Below are 16,188 nucleotides of genomic sequence, written 5' to 3'. Positions count from 1 at the left end.
GCTGAATTGTTGGTTAACAATAATTGCAGAGATCTGTTTGTCAAATCGAATTTGTAGAGTTACATAAGTCTGAAGATGTCCCCCCTAGGCTCGCGTGGCTCAAACCCATGGCCTCCACCAATTCATTATTGTGTCTCAGTTTTTTTTTTTTCCAATTCAACTATCATGTACGTGTACCAAACAAGAAGATTGAACTTCTGCTCCAGTTTCTCACGGATGTTGGTTTAAAGTATGCACATGTTCTCTATGACAAGGTATGCCCAAAACAAAACAAATCAGCATAGTCTACGATTTTTCGTTGGACATTTTCTCTCCATATTTATGATCTGTCAATGGCCATTCACCACTAAATTATTTTACTGTAGTACATAGTTAAGTTGGAAATTGGCCATTTGATGTAAAACCCCGCTAAAATTTATTTCAGTACTAAGCTTCTCATTATGGTCGATTAAGAGCTTCCATTTTGGGCAGTGTAAGTCTTGATTGCATAGATCTGTAATTTGTCTTTCTATTTATTGCCAAATAAATAATTGTTTGTATCCGATTTGACATTTTAAGGTTTCCCTTAAAAGATGATAACAAGCTAGAGACGGATGAATTCTGTTAGATGAAAATAATACAAACAGAGGTAAGCTTATTGATTTGGCATTTGGTTTGAGGCATTCGAGCCATGATTCTATTGGGATATATACTTAGGATTGTTAGTCACACTAGCATTAGTAAATTGGTTTGCTCAGAAGGAATTGGAGAACGCAACGGTAAGTGATGAAAAAACAATTTGGATCCATAGGCTAGCTAGGCAGTTCAGTTTGCTTAATTGAATATGTAATTTATTTACGCCGATGTACTACAGTGTGGTGCCTATGCATTTCACATCTGATCCACCAACTATAGAACTTTTAGGACTTTTATATGTAGTGAATGATGCCCTGTCAATAAGCGATGCGCTTTAAAAACTATAAGCCACTAATGTTGTGTCTGCTGTTGTATGTATATTAATTACGGTTTTATTCTGAATTCTGTTTGTGCCTATGCACAATTGAAGTATTGCATCCAAGCATTGTTCCAGATGTACCAAGCTAAAAATTATGCATAATTTTTTTTGTTCTGCTATGCTTCGTAGGCAACCATCTGCTTCATATTTTTCTAGAAGATCCATTCCTTGTGTTACAAGTCTTACCTATTAAGTTACAAACTATTCAAATTTATGGTCTTTTGGATGGCAGGAAGGGCAGCTGGCACTGACTTACTGTTATTGATGTCCTTTAGTAAGATTACAGAACATGTATATGTTTTTTTTTTTTGGTTCCAACAGGAACCAAAGAATTACGCTTCTATTCTTCCTGGGATTCCAGTGTATTTCTCCTCAACAAGTTAATGCGCATGGTTTGGTGTCTGGTAACCAGGCTGAGGCAAATTTCTTTACTTTTATCTTCTCATACACATTTTGATGACTGATATTAAATTGTTAAATACCAGGTCTGAGCTGCACTTTGACTTCCTGATGGCTACAGGGTTCAAAATATTTTTCTTTAAATAAAGGTCTTATAAACTGAGTATCACTATAATCAGCGTTCTTGATTTGATATTCATTATGTTAGTTCGTCAATTACATAATGAATAGATCGCTTAATTGTATCTTTGTGTGTTTCTTAACAAAATGTAGGACCGGTAGTACATGCATTTCCCTTCTTGCATAATGGAGGATATATATTTCAAACAAAGAACATGTTGAGTTGAATATGTTCTTAGGAACATATAGGCGACGTTATGGTGTGCTTATAGGAAGACAAATGATACTGATGTTATTGTTTATAGCTTCATTACCAAAATCTGGCAATAGCTTTTCTTTTTCGAAATTTTGTGTTCACTGTAGAGAGTAAGTTCAAGTATATCTATGGCTATAAATGTTTTGTATGTTCTAATTTATAGAGCAGGTTTTCCAGAGTCCATACAAGATACCCAAGTAATAAATGCATGTGTTCTGACAAAGTTCCATTGGTGAAATATAGGAAAATATATTTTACTATCTATTTATCGCCTCTCAATCAAGGAGAGATGGCTGAGCTTTGATTTTTTTTATTTTTCCAGGAGTTTTATGTCTATTTTTGTAGTTTTTTTCTGCAGTACCATCCCAGTTATTGCGCAACTTACTTTATGAATGTTTATTTCTTCTTTCAAAGGTGTGCTTCAGTGTATCGATGTTGTGTTCCCAACATCAACCATAATACCAAGAAGGCCAAGTTCATATCTATTTCTAATGTAAGTCTGCTTACCAAGTTTGAGGATTACATATTGTGTTACCTTGGTGCTTGGTAAAAGCATGTCAGATGGAGTTCAGTTGTCTTATTATGGTAAATCTAAAAGCATTTGTTGTTTGTTCTTATGCTAAGACACTTGAACTGTATTGCTAAGACACTTGAGCTGTATCAAAAGAGATATTTATATCACCTGATTAGAAAGCAGGGTAAGCCTTTCATCCTGGTGTCCATCCCCATTCCTTTCCGGTTCTTCTTATTTGGTGCCACACTGAGTATAATGATGCATATGATATTAGCTTCTCTATCCCATGGTACCAAACAACCTATCGTAAGTGAAAAGCTGTTCTGGTTTTACACATTACCCAGTTAACGTATTCCTTACAGATTGGGGTTTACTTTTCTTATATATACTCAACTTTATGCAACCTTTTGCCTGTGCTCTATACACTGACCGTGCATCTTTATCCTGGATCTTTCTTATTAATATATTGTACTAAATAATTATATACGCCCACTACTGGCAGCCAAAAAACAAGATACACCAGAGCCAGAAGAAAACATGAGATGAAAAGAATACCAAGCAGAGAGGATTTATTTTCCGTAACATATAAGACATAGTCCTTTGTTTTGGTGCCACACCAAATTGCTACCCTTGCACATTGTAGGCATATATGCAATTATCTCTGTAGTTGCACTTAATTCAGCTGCAAAACAAGCATTCTTATCTATGAAAAATTAAGATGGTGATCTGTAAATTGAATTATGCTTGTTTACTTCAATGTGTTTTAGTGATAGATTCTACACATATAAAGAATCTAAAGGAAGTTTTCTCAGTGGATGTGTTCTATTGCAGAGTTCTTAAACTTGCAAAGTTGTCCACATTTACTACAACATATGTCCATAAATAGATGTCTTAGATTTATTAAAATTTGGATGTGTGCAGACACTATTTACTGTATAGATATATTCAAATTAAGACAAATTTAAGACATATATTTATGGACGGAGGGAGTATAACTTTCTTCAAATACATTATACATGCATTCATAATTACCCTTTGCGTGTTATTATTTTTTGTGTCACCATGTATACATGGTTGATTTTAAGTAATATTGATTAATGATCAGGTGTTTGATGCTCTGATTGAATGAATCGAAGAGTACATCTATCAAGATATTATAATCCGGAGCTTTGTATGTATATATAGCAAAGACTATGGTGTACACTGGCTTATTAATAAGAAAATAGAAAAAATAATTGGTATACACTGCTCCTTCATGTCCTTGTGTAATTTTTTAGAATTGTTTCATATCGATCAGTGTACTTATCGAGCGAATACTTCTAAAATGCCATTTAAGGAATAATTTCATGTCTGGTGCTTGGGAGGTTTAGATCAGTGAAAAATAACCTGAACCAAATGGTGATACACAAACACGATAATATCGCTGCATTAGTTAGTGACCGGAAAACCTACACTGCTGCCACTAAGCGTAAAGCATAAAAAAACGCCAATAGAAAAGGACGGCGTGGCAACGCACGCGCGGTCCTTCTAGTACCTCTGAAAGACATCATAGCCCACACGGAGCAGGCGGCAGGCTCAGCTGGCATTAGCAACCCCGGGCATATAGGGCCACGGATGAAAGTTAAATGTGCTTGCGTGATGTATGAAGAAAAGGATTTGTTAAACCTCCTAGCCATCTTCTTCACTGGCAAATATAATATTGTATAAATCCTATACGGTGGCGTATACGAAGAAGCGCACCGCTTTGCACAGACGAACAACCACATCGCCTCCCTCGCAGAAGTGCACGACGGACGCATCGCCTCCCTTGGCGATTAAGCCGAGGCGACCTCGCAGATAGCGGAGCAGCGGCGGCGGTCAGTGGTGGGCGGGAATCGGTGAAGGCCGGAGGCGCGGAGGAGTAGCGGCCACCGGCTAGGACGGCAGGTGCTCTTCGCCTCTTCCTCTCTTCAATTCTTATTTAGTTATTCCCTATACCCTACAACATCCGACGAGCAACCTAATTATTCCCCTGATCGACTGATCGGTACATGGGTTTCAACCATTGCATCCAGTAGAATATAAAACCTTGACGATGTGTGCTTAGCCTAATTATTCCCCTGATCAGTACATGGGTTTCTTGGATTTTGACAATGCCTGACGGGAGTGCTTATCTGAATATTTTTCACAGTAGCTTCAATCTAGCAGATTAGCTAATAGCTATGCACTCGTATTTGCAATTCAGCTGGTTATAGGAATTAGGATAGTAGACTGCTAGATGCAATCTTGTAATTGACTAGTTTTACTCAATCTGTTTCTTGTTTTCTTTGTACTGTACATGTAGAAGAAGAAGAGTGTTGCTGCTGACAGTAGCCTATTTGTATTGTGGGAAAAAGCTTCAAAAGCAAAAAAAAAAATGACATATGAAACATCCACCCCGAATAACACTATTGTTGAATCAAGTACTTCTCATGATCAACCTGAGAACAATCTGCAATTGGCGCTAATGCAAGCACCGGATGTAGAACGTGAACCAGAGAGCAGCGGCGCAACTCCATCCCCAATTGTAGAGGATGATGAAGCAATTGATGAACAAGATGAACCAACACAAGCAGATTTGGAGGCACTTGAACATGATCCTGGGAAGCAGTATTTTCATCTCAAGGTATGATGTCAATGACCAAGATAGAGTTAGAAGGAGATACATTGAGATGATGCCATGTCAACCAAAGAATCATAAGTTTGTGTTTACAAATAAAAGTGCATCTGAGCGTCGCTTTTGTCGTGCTTGGTTTAAAGAATTTTCATCGATTGAGTATAGTGTGGAAAAAGATGCCGCCTTCTGCTTTATTTGCTATTTGTTCAAGGATAAAACAAAATGTCCTGGTGAAGATTCATTTGTTCAGGATGGGTTTAGGAACTGGAACATGAAATCGAGATTGATGAGACATGAATGCGGTCTTAGTAGTGCTCATGCTGAAGCTCAAGAGAATCTTGATATGTTCACTACACCAAAAGCATCAGCCCGAAAGGCACTTGCTTCAAACACCTCATAGTATAAGGCTTTGTACAAGCTCCATTTGATATGGACACTCAAGTGTTTGAGATTTCTATTGTGCCAAGGCTTGGCATTTAGAGGACATGATGAGAGTGAAGATTCACTAAATAAAGGAAATTTCCTTGAGCTTTTAAATTGGATAGTAGGAAATTTTGAAGAGGTTGACAAGGTGGTTCTCAAGAATGCTCCACTGAACAACAAGATGACTCACCATGATATACAACATGAGCCGATAAAATGTTGTGCGCATGAGACTACTAAACTGGTCATTGAAGAACTTGATGGTGGTCATTTTGCAATACTTGTAGATGAGTCTAGTGATGTGTATCAGAGTGAACAACTGGTTGTTTGCTTGCGTTATGTTAATAAGAAAGGAAGGGCGGTTGTAAGATTTCTTTGTCTTGCTCATGTTGATGATACTACCTCTTTGACACTTAAAGCTGCAATTCAGAAAATGTTTATGAAGTACAATTTGACCTTTGCAATGGTTCGTGGGAAAGGATATGATGGAGCTAGTAACATGAAAGGTAATGCTAATGTCCTGAAAAAATTAATCATGGATGAGTCTCCTTCTGCCTACTATGTTCATTGTCTTGCCCATCAACTACAGCTAACTCTTGTTGCTGTTGCTAAGGAGAGTGGTGATTCTACTTGGTTCTTTTAACAACTTGCACACTTGTTGAATGCTCTAGGTATGTCTTGCAAAAATATGAGGATGCTTAGGATTGCTCAAGACGATGAACTGATTGATGCATTGGAATTAGAAGAAGTAGGAACATGTACTGTACTAAATTAGGAAATGGGTTTGGGAGGGCCATGTGATACACGTTGGGGCTCTCACTTCAGAACTATGAACCATGTCCTCTCTATGTATGCTGCAATACTACGAGTCCTCTTGAAGATTGGAAAAGAGTACCATGGTGCGGAGGCTTAAGCGGCTCTATCTATGTTGACATCATTTCGGTCATTTGAGTTTGTTTTCATGGCACACTTGATGCAAAAAATATTTGGATATACAGATGACTTGAGCAGAGCTTTGCAAATGAAAGAGCAAGATATTGTTCATGCTATTGAGGTAGTTTATCTCACAAAGTATCACTTGGAGGGTTTGATGTCTGATACTGGATGGGATGATTTTCTTATGAAGGTAACATCTTTCTGTACAAAGCATAAGATCAAAGTTGTTGATATGAAGGCTCGTTACTATCCTGTTGGGCAACCTAGAAGAGATGGTTTCTATAATGGTGAAGATAATTACCATCGCTTCCATGTTGATATGTAGGTGAGTGTCATTGATAGGCAAATTTCTGAGCTGAATGGCAGATTTAATGAGGTAAACACGGAATTACTTTCTTGCATGGCAGAATTTTATCCACTTCGTCATTTCCTGCTTATGATCAAGAGAAGTTGGTTAGGCTTGCTTCAAAGTTTTCTGCTAGTGATTTCACAATTGATGATCTGGCAAGACTTCCATGGCAGTTAGACTTGTATATTAGTCATGTGCGCAGAGATGAAAAGTTTAAAAACTTGAAGAATATAGTTCAAATTTCAGTTATGCTTGTGGAGACAAATAGGCATGAACAATATTTTGTTGTTTACAAGCTTCTTAAGGGGAGAGGTGTTTCTGAACTCGAGCTCATATGCTCTTGATTGAGTAATTTTAAAAAAAAAAATAGAAAAAAAATTCAAAAAAATCTGAATTTTTTGCACAACGAACATGAACAAATGTTCTAACATCACACCAAAAATCTATCTGAAAATACATATGTAGTGGTCTGTGCGAAAAAGATAAATCGGAGTGCTGTCCGCAACAAATCTAGATGTTCAAAACAGCACCCCATTTTGTCTTTTTTGCACAGACCACTACGCATGTATTTTCTGGGAGTTTTTTTGCGTGCAGTTTGAACACTTGTTCTTGTTTAGTGTATAAAAATTACAGATTTTTTTGAATTTGTTTACTATTTTTTTGATTTTTTTTATTCAATCAGGAGCATATGAGCTGGGGTTCAGATCTGGTTTTTCGCTTCTTAAGTTGGTATTGATTTTGCTCGTAGCTACTGCTAGTATTGAAAGGGTATTCTGGAGGTGGCGTTTTGGCACACAGGTGCATATGCACCTATTGTAAAAAATAATTGAAAAACAAAATTAAAAATGTCAAAAAATTCTGAAATAAAATTTTACATGTACATCTTGACATTCTATGTTCATGTACAAGTTTTCGTGGGAAAACAATATTTTGTGTGGCATGTATAAAAAAGGCAAAAAAATGTCCTGTACATAGTTGTGTTGGAGCATTAAAATTTATCTTTTTTACAGGAGACACAAAAAATATTCTTTTTTTCCCGAAAACTTGTGTGCGAACATAGAATATCTAGATATATATACATGCAAAATTTTATTTTAAATTTTTTTGACACTTCAAAATATATTTTCACACAACGAGTTCATATGCACCCGTGAGCCGATTGAATTTCCCGGGTATTCTCCTCAATGAACTATGTGAAGAATAAGCTAAGGAACAACATGGGTGATGAATATTTGAACGATTGTTTGGTTACATTTGTTGAGAGAGAATTCTCTAGTTAAGTGAAGGATGAAGATGCCATCAATGTCTTCCAACAAGGCAATCGTAGAGTTATAATATCAATTCTTCACTCAGGAGTCAAGAGGTACTGCCTCAATGCAAATTAATTGTTGTAGTATTGATAATTACTATGAATTTATGGTCTTACCTATCGGAAATTCAATTCGGCTCTTGGATGCATATGCTCTCCCCACAAAAGATCATATTTCTAATCGTCAAAAAAATCTAACAAAGAAATTCGCATGTATATCTCGACAATCCAAGTTCGTTCGTGCAGTTTCGCAGAAAACCAATATTTTTTTTGGCCGATATAAAAAAGACAAAACAAGTCTCACAAAAAAACCTTATTTTTAGCACTAAATTTTACTACCTCCGTTTCAAGGAATAATGCGCCCTCGTTTTACGTGTTTTTTGTTTGGCCAAGTATTACTTCAAATAGATAAAAAATGTTTGTATAAAATTAGTATCGTTAAAAAGTGTTTTTCAATACAAATCCAACGATACTAATTACATATAATATAATTAAAAATTTGTTGCTCAATTTTGATGGTCAAAGTTCATCTTGAAATACGTGTGCGCCTTATTCCTTGAAACGGAGGTAGTATCTTTTTTACACAGCCCAAACGACAAGTTGATTTTTCATGGAAAGACTTTGTGCGCACTTAACATGCGAAGATGTACACGTGAAATTTTTCGTATGAAAGTTTTTGACATTCCAAAATATATCAAAGTTGCATTTCAAACTAAAGGGAGCATGCGTACCCAGGAGTCAAAATATCACTCCCTTACCTATTATGTATTGTTACTTGACTGAAAAATTATTATAGTCCATCTTATTGAAATTGTGGCCATATGTCTTATATATAGTTGTTATTTTGTTCTCATATTTCTTAGAGATTTTTGTTTCTAGAAATGAATACCTAGCCACAATTTCCTGGCGCCACCACTGTCAACACCCTAATACGGGTGTGGCTATCTCATATATATAGGGGTAAGCAAATGTGTATAATATAATTTACAAGATATGTACTGAGGTTACGTATAATACAGTCTAACATCCTCCCTCAATCTTAACTGTGGCCTGAGGTACAAGGCAAGTTCAGATTGCGCCTACAACCTAGAAACTAAGGCCGCGGTAGTGACTTCGTGAAGATGTGAGCAAGTTGATCCTTAGAGGGGATGAACTTGATATGAAGTAACTTCTGTGCAACACGTTCCCTCAAAAAGTGATAATCAACTTTGATATGTTTTGTTCAGGCATGGAATACTAGATTAGAAGAGAGATATGTCGCGCCGATGTTGTCACACCAAAGGACTGGTGGCTGAGCTTGAGAGACTCCCAATTATCCCAATAGCGACTGTATCCATATGAGCTCAGCTGTGGCATTAGCAACGTCATTGTACTCTGCTTCAGTGCTGATGCGAGAGACTGTAACTTGTTTGCGAGCATTCCAAGCAATCAAATTGGGACCAAAGAAGACTGCATATCCCCCTGTGGATCGCCTGTGAATAGGACTCCCCGCCCAATCTGCATCGGAGAACGCCGAAAGGTCACAGGACGGAGCAGACTGAAGAAGTAAACCATACGAGACGGTGAAACAGATGTAGCGTAGAATACACTTCACAACTGACCAATGTGAAGTCCGATGAGTATGAAGATACTGACACACACGATTAACAACATAGGAGATGTCAGGCCGGGTGATACTCAAGTACTGCAGACCACCAAAATGCTGCGGTACTCAGTGGCATCATCGGAACTGAGAGGATCCCCATCAAGAGTAGACAATTGATCAGTAGTAGACATATGAGTAGTAGCATGTTTGCACTTTATCATGCTTGCTCGTCGCAACAATTCCACAGAGTACTTATGCTGAGTGATGGTCAACCCGGCAGAGGACCGAGAGACTTCCAACCCAAGAAAGTAATGTAAAGTGCCCAAGTCCTTCACAGCAAAATCACCACTCAGAGCAGATAGAAGACGGTCAGCAACAACATCAGAGGAGCTAATGAGAATAATATCGTCAACATATACCAACAGATAAATCGTCACCTCAGGGCGGTGAAGAAGAAATAGTGACGTGTCAGCAGTGGAGGGGATAAACCCATGCGCCCAAGGAACGGAACCAAGGTGAGCATGCCATGCACGAGGGGCCTGCTTCAGTCCATAAATCGCCTTCATAAGACGACACAGATGATGAGGGCGAGGAAGGTCAACAAATCCCGGGGGCTGACGCATGTAAACCTCCTCTTCGAGAACACCATGAAGAAATGCATTCTGAACATCTAGTTGACGGGGAGGCCATCTCAAGTAACAACCAAAGAAAGCAGCAGACGAATGGTAGTAGGCTTAATAATATGACTGAAAGTATCCTCATAATCAAGGCCATACCGTTGTTTGAAGCCCTTTGCGACTAACCGAGCCTTGCAGCATTCAATAAAACCATCAGCATGCTTGTTGACTTTGAAAACCCACTTAGAGTCAATGATATTGACACCAGAAACCGGAGGAACCAGATGCCAAGTATCATTTTTTAGCAACGCCTGATACTCCTGCTCCATTGCACGATGCCCGTGTGGAATTCCGAGAGCAGCCTGAAAATGGCGAGGTTCAGCAGACGGATCTTCCCGCAAGTGTGCCACACATGCTGCAATCTAGGCGACCATCCTATCTGTGCGTTCCTTTGGGCGGAAAACGCCAGATTGACTGCATGTGCAAGGTCGCAGAGTAGCAGCAGTAGGAGGCATTGGCGCTGCTGGAGACGCGTCAGGGGACACAATGGACAAGGCAGATGTTACGGACGATCCAGGCGTGGACGAGCCAGGAGCAGGCGAGCCAAGCGATGTGCTTGGGCGATCCTCAATGTGGGTGAGACACTTGTTGACGAATATACACATATTACTCTTTCCAGATATGGTGTACAACGGCTGACCACTATGTCACCGCTTGGTCAGTATAGTATATATCGAGTAAAATCAAATTGGATGTCAGCATATATTCGACGGTGAGCCAATTGTTGAAATATTGGGCCCACACTTAGTGGCCCATACTAGATTTCAGATTTTTCCTATAAATCTCAAAGCCCACATAGTGGCAGCCTTGTGAGTTTGAGCCCAAGTTGGTGGCAGCTCACTAGAGAGTGGCAAGAGGTGGAAAGTTTAGTCCCATTTGAAAAGTTGGGAGGAAGTTAGACCACTTTATAAGGTGGGTTGTTCCACCACTAGTGGTTCACGCGCGCTCCTTCTCCTCGCTCGCTCGTCTCGTCTCGTCTCGACTCGACTCGACTCGACACGTCACGACGCGCGCCGCGCTCGTGGTGAGTGGATTGAGCCTCGAGCCGAGACTTTCCTTACTTTTTGCAGCTCAGTAAAACGAACAGAGTCCTAGACGGACGCGTCGTGCGATGTGGGCGTGGCCCACGTTGCCTAGGGTTTCCTGAGCCTATATAATCTCTTGTCCGGCTACCGCAGAAACATATCTAATATACGAGTTAGGGTTTTACCACCTCTCTCTGCTTGCGCCGTCATCGTAGCCTACTCCATCCCGCGCGCCGACGTGCATCGGCGAACGGGAGAGCATGTCTCCGGAACCACTCGTCCTTGCGATCCTGTACGGGAGAGGGCGAATTAGGTTTTTGGGAAGTGTTCTGCGCGACTGCTCAAGCTCTTCATCACGGGTCGCCTTCCGTCCAAGTCGGGCGGTGCTGCCTACCGTCTTCTTCAACGCCGTCTACTTCGACCCGTCGTCCCTGTCGTCAACAACGTTGTCATCAACAACGTTACTGCTGCAACATCATCTGCTACACCTCCACCAGATCGGTACGTGCGACATATCTCGATCTGTTTAGCGATGGATGCTTTACCGTTAGTGCTGGTGCTACTCATGTTGATTAATGCATCTAGTATGTTCTAGTTTCACATGTTAGTAGTTGATGTCATCATGTTTTATATTCTGGAATTAATCATGAAAATTGTGCCTAATTATCCAACACCAATATGTATATTGTCATATATTTGGCAATAAGCTACCTTTATTTAGGAAGTTTAAAATTTACCTAGAATGTTACCAGCGACTGAATCCCAAATTTATAGCACTTGGGCAAATTCGAGATTGAATCAGTTGGCCCGAAAAATCAATCTGCTATAATGTTTCTCGTCACTCTTGCAGGAACCCAGTACAACTAAACTAAAAAAAAAATAGAAGAGTTAGATCAGATTATCAGTACTATGTACAATACGTTGTACCCTTGACTCAGGTGGTAAATTAATGTGATGCTGACGAGGCATCATCGTAATGCAGACAGAAGATGAGATGCCGCCGCCATTCGACTCGGCTTCATAGACATCCGGCAATGAAGGTCCAACGCCGGCCACGGCAGGCTTGTGGCCGCCCTAGCAAACAAGATCATTTAACCAATCTGATTAGAGGAGAGCAGAAGGGACCAAATGACAAGGCTTCAATGATCAGTCATTGCAGGTTCTTCTTAGCTATGGCCATCAATACGTAGGTACGTGTCCCAATACTACTATTTCCAGCTGTAAATTCTTGGGGGGTGGTGGGGCTGAGGGCTGACCCCTGCTCGCCCAAAAATTTCATGGAGTAGTAGTATAATCCTCTAAACATCAAACAAAGTACTTTATGGTTTAAGTGTTTCTGCACATTTGCATTTACTTTTTGCTAAGTCGGAAAAAACATGACATTAAATTACTATACAGTTTCATTTTCACCAACCTTTATTTCAGTTTTCAAGTTTTTTTTTACTTTGTGTTTCACAATTGATTATTATCTTCAACTTGCATACGTTTCTGCACATGGTGCATATTGTGTCCACAATATTAGGAAATAAGTAAAGGCTCATTAGTGTCATTCCAATATTACATGTCAACCTTCCTAAATACACGTCCATAATCACTTCCCAAATGAAGATGCTGAGTCACCGTTTAATAAAAGGACCTAGCTACACAGCGGCGCCGCATATTTGCTTTGGCGTGCGGCGGCTGGTGGCCCTCTAATCAGTCTCGTCTTGCGCGTTTGCAGCCAAAGCAGACCCCCTGTCCCCATCCCGTAGTATGCGGGAACGCGCAAAAACGTAAATGGTGTGACCCCACAGGTAAAAAGAATTAAGCACGACGTTCACTGGCTGTCCCAAGTTGCTGCGAACGCATCTGACATTGAAAAATGCTTAAATACAGTAAGGTGCACATCGATAATAAATGTCATGGCTCTAGTCTATTATTACATAGGTTCAGTCTTGCATCATTCTACGACATTGTCAGCAGATTTCCCCAGTCTTTGATTTTGCTCCGTTGCTGAACATTATTGCCTACAAAAAATCAACATTGTATTTGTAAGAAGCAACTACGAGCAACTATCGGATAAATTAGACACAATTATCAAGTTAAATATGAGGTTAACCTGGTAGCAACTGGCCATAGTTATCAGGTTAGATATCTACAACTATCATGCTCTTTGGCAAAAGCACAATTACCAGATTAATTAACCACGATTGCCATATTAATTGTCTACGTAGACAATTACTGTATCATGTTCTTCAACAAAACAAATATCAGATTAATTAGTCACGACTGCCCTATTAGTTAGACACGATTGCCAGATTAATAGGTTACTAAACAATTACTATGTTCTGTGACAAAACAACAACCAGGTTATCAGTATAAGATTGCCCGATGAGTACAATTAACAGATTTCTGCTATGCAAAAGTATCAGGTTGCATCAAACAAGTTTAACTAGCAGGTTTCAACAATACAATTACCAGAATAAATCCATGTAGAAAATCCCCCGTACTCAGCAGAGACGCGAAAACAAGTTACATGGATGAAGGCGGATGTGAAGGGCTTGAACCTGGGGAGGAATATGGCGACCTCAGAGAAAGCCCCGATGTGAGCTCGGCGGCGGCGTCCCGGCGAGGAAGCAGCCGTCTCCTCGCACTCATTGCGACAGCTTGGAGGAGCCCTCCCCGCTTCATGCCCGTCGACGGCGACGTCCCGCAGTAGGGACTAGGGACGGAGGTCCTCTGTCCTCGCGCTCGTCACGGCGACGTAGAGAAGGCCTCCCTGCGCCGCGCCTCTCGAGCTCAACGGAGGAGGAGCCCTCTCCGCTATGTGCTCATCGTCGCCGGCGTCCCCGCGGTAGCGGCGGAAGCCCTCTCCTCGCGCTCGTCCCGACGGCCTGTCGGAGAACTCCCTGCTTCATCTCGTCGGCTCGCAGCGTCCCCGTATTAGGGACGGAAGTCATCTCCTCGCGCTCGTCGCGGCGCTTGGCGGAGCCCTCACAACGGCGCCTCCTCGAGCTCGACGGCGGAGGAGCCCTCCCTGCTGCGTGCTCATCTCCGGCGGCGTTCCCGGCGGTAGCGACGGAAGCCCTCTCGCTCGCGATTGGCGGCAGCAGCCTGGCGGTGCTCCTTGTGTTCGTCGGCGACGGGGACGCTCTCCCGTAGCGATTTCACACGGAGAAAGAGAGAAAAGGAGCGGACAGCGAGAGGATAAGGGGAAAGGGGAAGAGCTTGGGTCGGGATACTCTTTCGCGAATCCTAAAGCGCCGCCGCACGAAGAGACAGACGTGCGGCGCTTCTGGTTATATTTTCCCTTAATAAAAAGCTAAATAAATTCCAATGGAACCCTTTTGCACTGGACGGTCAGGATAAAGTTTGTCTCACCCATAGAGGGCGCACCTTCAGAAACTCAACGCTGTTTATACTTACCTAAGAGAATGCCAACGTTACACTTTGTTTTGGTAATGCCATATACCCCTCCGTTATAATAGCAATGTCGCAACTTTACTTGAATAAATATACGTGTATCCACAGCTGAAATACGTCTAGGTACATCCCTATCATCTAAATAAAGTTGTGACACTTCTTATATTATGATATGGAAGAATCTGTCCTCATAAAAGTTTCCATCCGCGCAAAATTGGCTATTTGAACAGCAGCGCATCGATATCAAGTCTGCATACGTGCGAGGTACGAAAACTATTCCCAGCTAGGGGCTAGGCTTGCCATTTTGTCTCTCACTTTCCATTTCCGCCGGCTGCACCAGGTACTACAAATAAGGTCGATGCCCATAGACGATTGATCGATCGCATCTCAATCTCTTTCTCCGTCTTCTTCTTTCTATTCTTCATCTAGGGCGATGGCAAGGACGCGCGGGAGGAGCAGGCGCAACGGGCAGGCAACCTTCTCCGAGCTCCGGGCGGAGCTGTTCCGGGAGGCGTATGAGCTGAGCGTGCTCTGCGGCGCTGAGATGGCGCTCGTTGTCTTCGACCCCGCTGGGAACGCCTTCGCCTTCGGCAGCCCTGACTCCGCGGATGACGTCCTGCGCCGTCACTTCCCCGTCCCTGCCGACAACAACGAGCAAGATGTGCCCCCTGTCGTCGACAAGCTGGATGAGGCAAAGGAGGAGGACACTAGGGCGCCTACGGTGATCACCAAGAAGCAGGAGACCACGCCGGCGACAACAACGGAGAAGGCGCGCATGGCCGCCCTCCTTGAGAAGCTGCAGCCAGCTATGGAGGGCAAGAGCTTCTTGTGGGAGGCGGACGTTGACAAGATTGCCAAGACGGATCTGCCGGAGTTCGTCTGGGCGCTGGAGCGGTTTAGGGACCGCACCGAATCAGCAATCCGTATTTCGTCGCTGGAAAAATAGTCCACGACATGGTCTCATGCATGACAGCAAGAAAATTCTAGACTTCATTCGTCTCCATCGTAGCCTTTTGGTCATTCATCTCGTAGATTTTATTTGCTAAAACTACTACTGTGCGTGCTATATGTATATATGTGTTCCTCGTAGATTTGATTTGTCAGTTTCTGTAGGTATGTGTGTTCTGAGCTGTGCTGGATATATGTCGTTTTCGTTTTTTTACTATTCAATTTTTACAATATTTCGTTAATCTATACCTAATAATAAAGCAAAAAGGGGTTCCGTCGTCCGTTTTTTATTACCCTTAATTTTTGTGGAAATTACATGGGTTGCCACCGCTGAGTAAATAACGGTTCGTTCGCTGGTTGACCGCATAAGCTGAACTCCTCCCGCACGCATCCGAGCTCCAGGCCAAGCTCCTCTGAGTCTCTGAGTCTGACCCGCATCGCGCCAAAATCCTCCCCTCCCCTATCCCAAGTCTACCCTCCTCCTATCTACAGGCCCTCCCATTCGATGGCGCGCAGACGGAGCGTGGTGGTCGACAGAGGCGCACCCCTTGGCCAGGATTAATGGAGAAATCGGGAGCGTGGTGGTCGGTGGAGTCGCTCCCAGGTGCTGGAGTCG

At 41.8% G+C, this 16,188-nt stretch overlaps 1 long non-coding RNA gene and 1 pseudogene across 1 annotated transcript; one reads left to right on the top strand and one right to left on the bottom strand.

Moving 5' to 3' along the window:
• Positions 1–4,599: 4,599 nt before the first annotated feature.
• On the top strand, positions 4,600–5,953 carry LOC139832225 (uncharacterized; annotated as a pseudogene).
• Positions 5,954–13,055: 7,102 nt separating this feature from the next.
• Positions 13,056–14,408, bottom strand: LOC127326778 (uncharacterized). The gene is made up of 2 exons (XR_007868118.2): positions 13,769–14,408; positions 13,056–13,228 (listed from the first exon to the last, which is right to left on the bottom strand). It is a non-coding gene; the product is annotated as an uncharacterized lncRNA (long non-coding RNA).
• Positions 14,409–16,188: the final 1,780 nt, after the last annotated feature.

The sequence above is a fragment of the Lolium perenne genome, chromosome 6, assembly GCF_019359855.2.
Source record: "Lolium perenne isolate Kyuss_39 chromosome 6, Kyuss_2.0, whole genome shotgun sequence".
Classification (NCBI taxonomy): Eukaryota; Viridiplantae; Streptophyta; class Magnoliopsida; order Poales; family Poaceae; genus Lolium; species Lolium perenne.
Note: the sequence above shows the minus strand (reverse complement) of the source record. Positions and strands in the feature narration are given on the sequence as shown.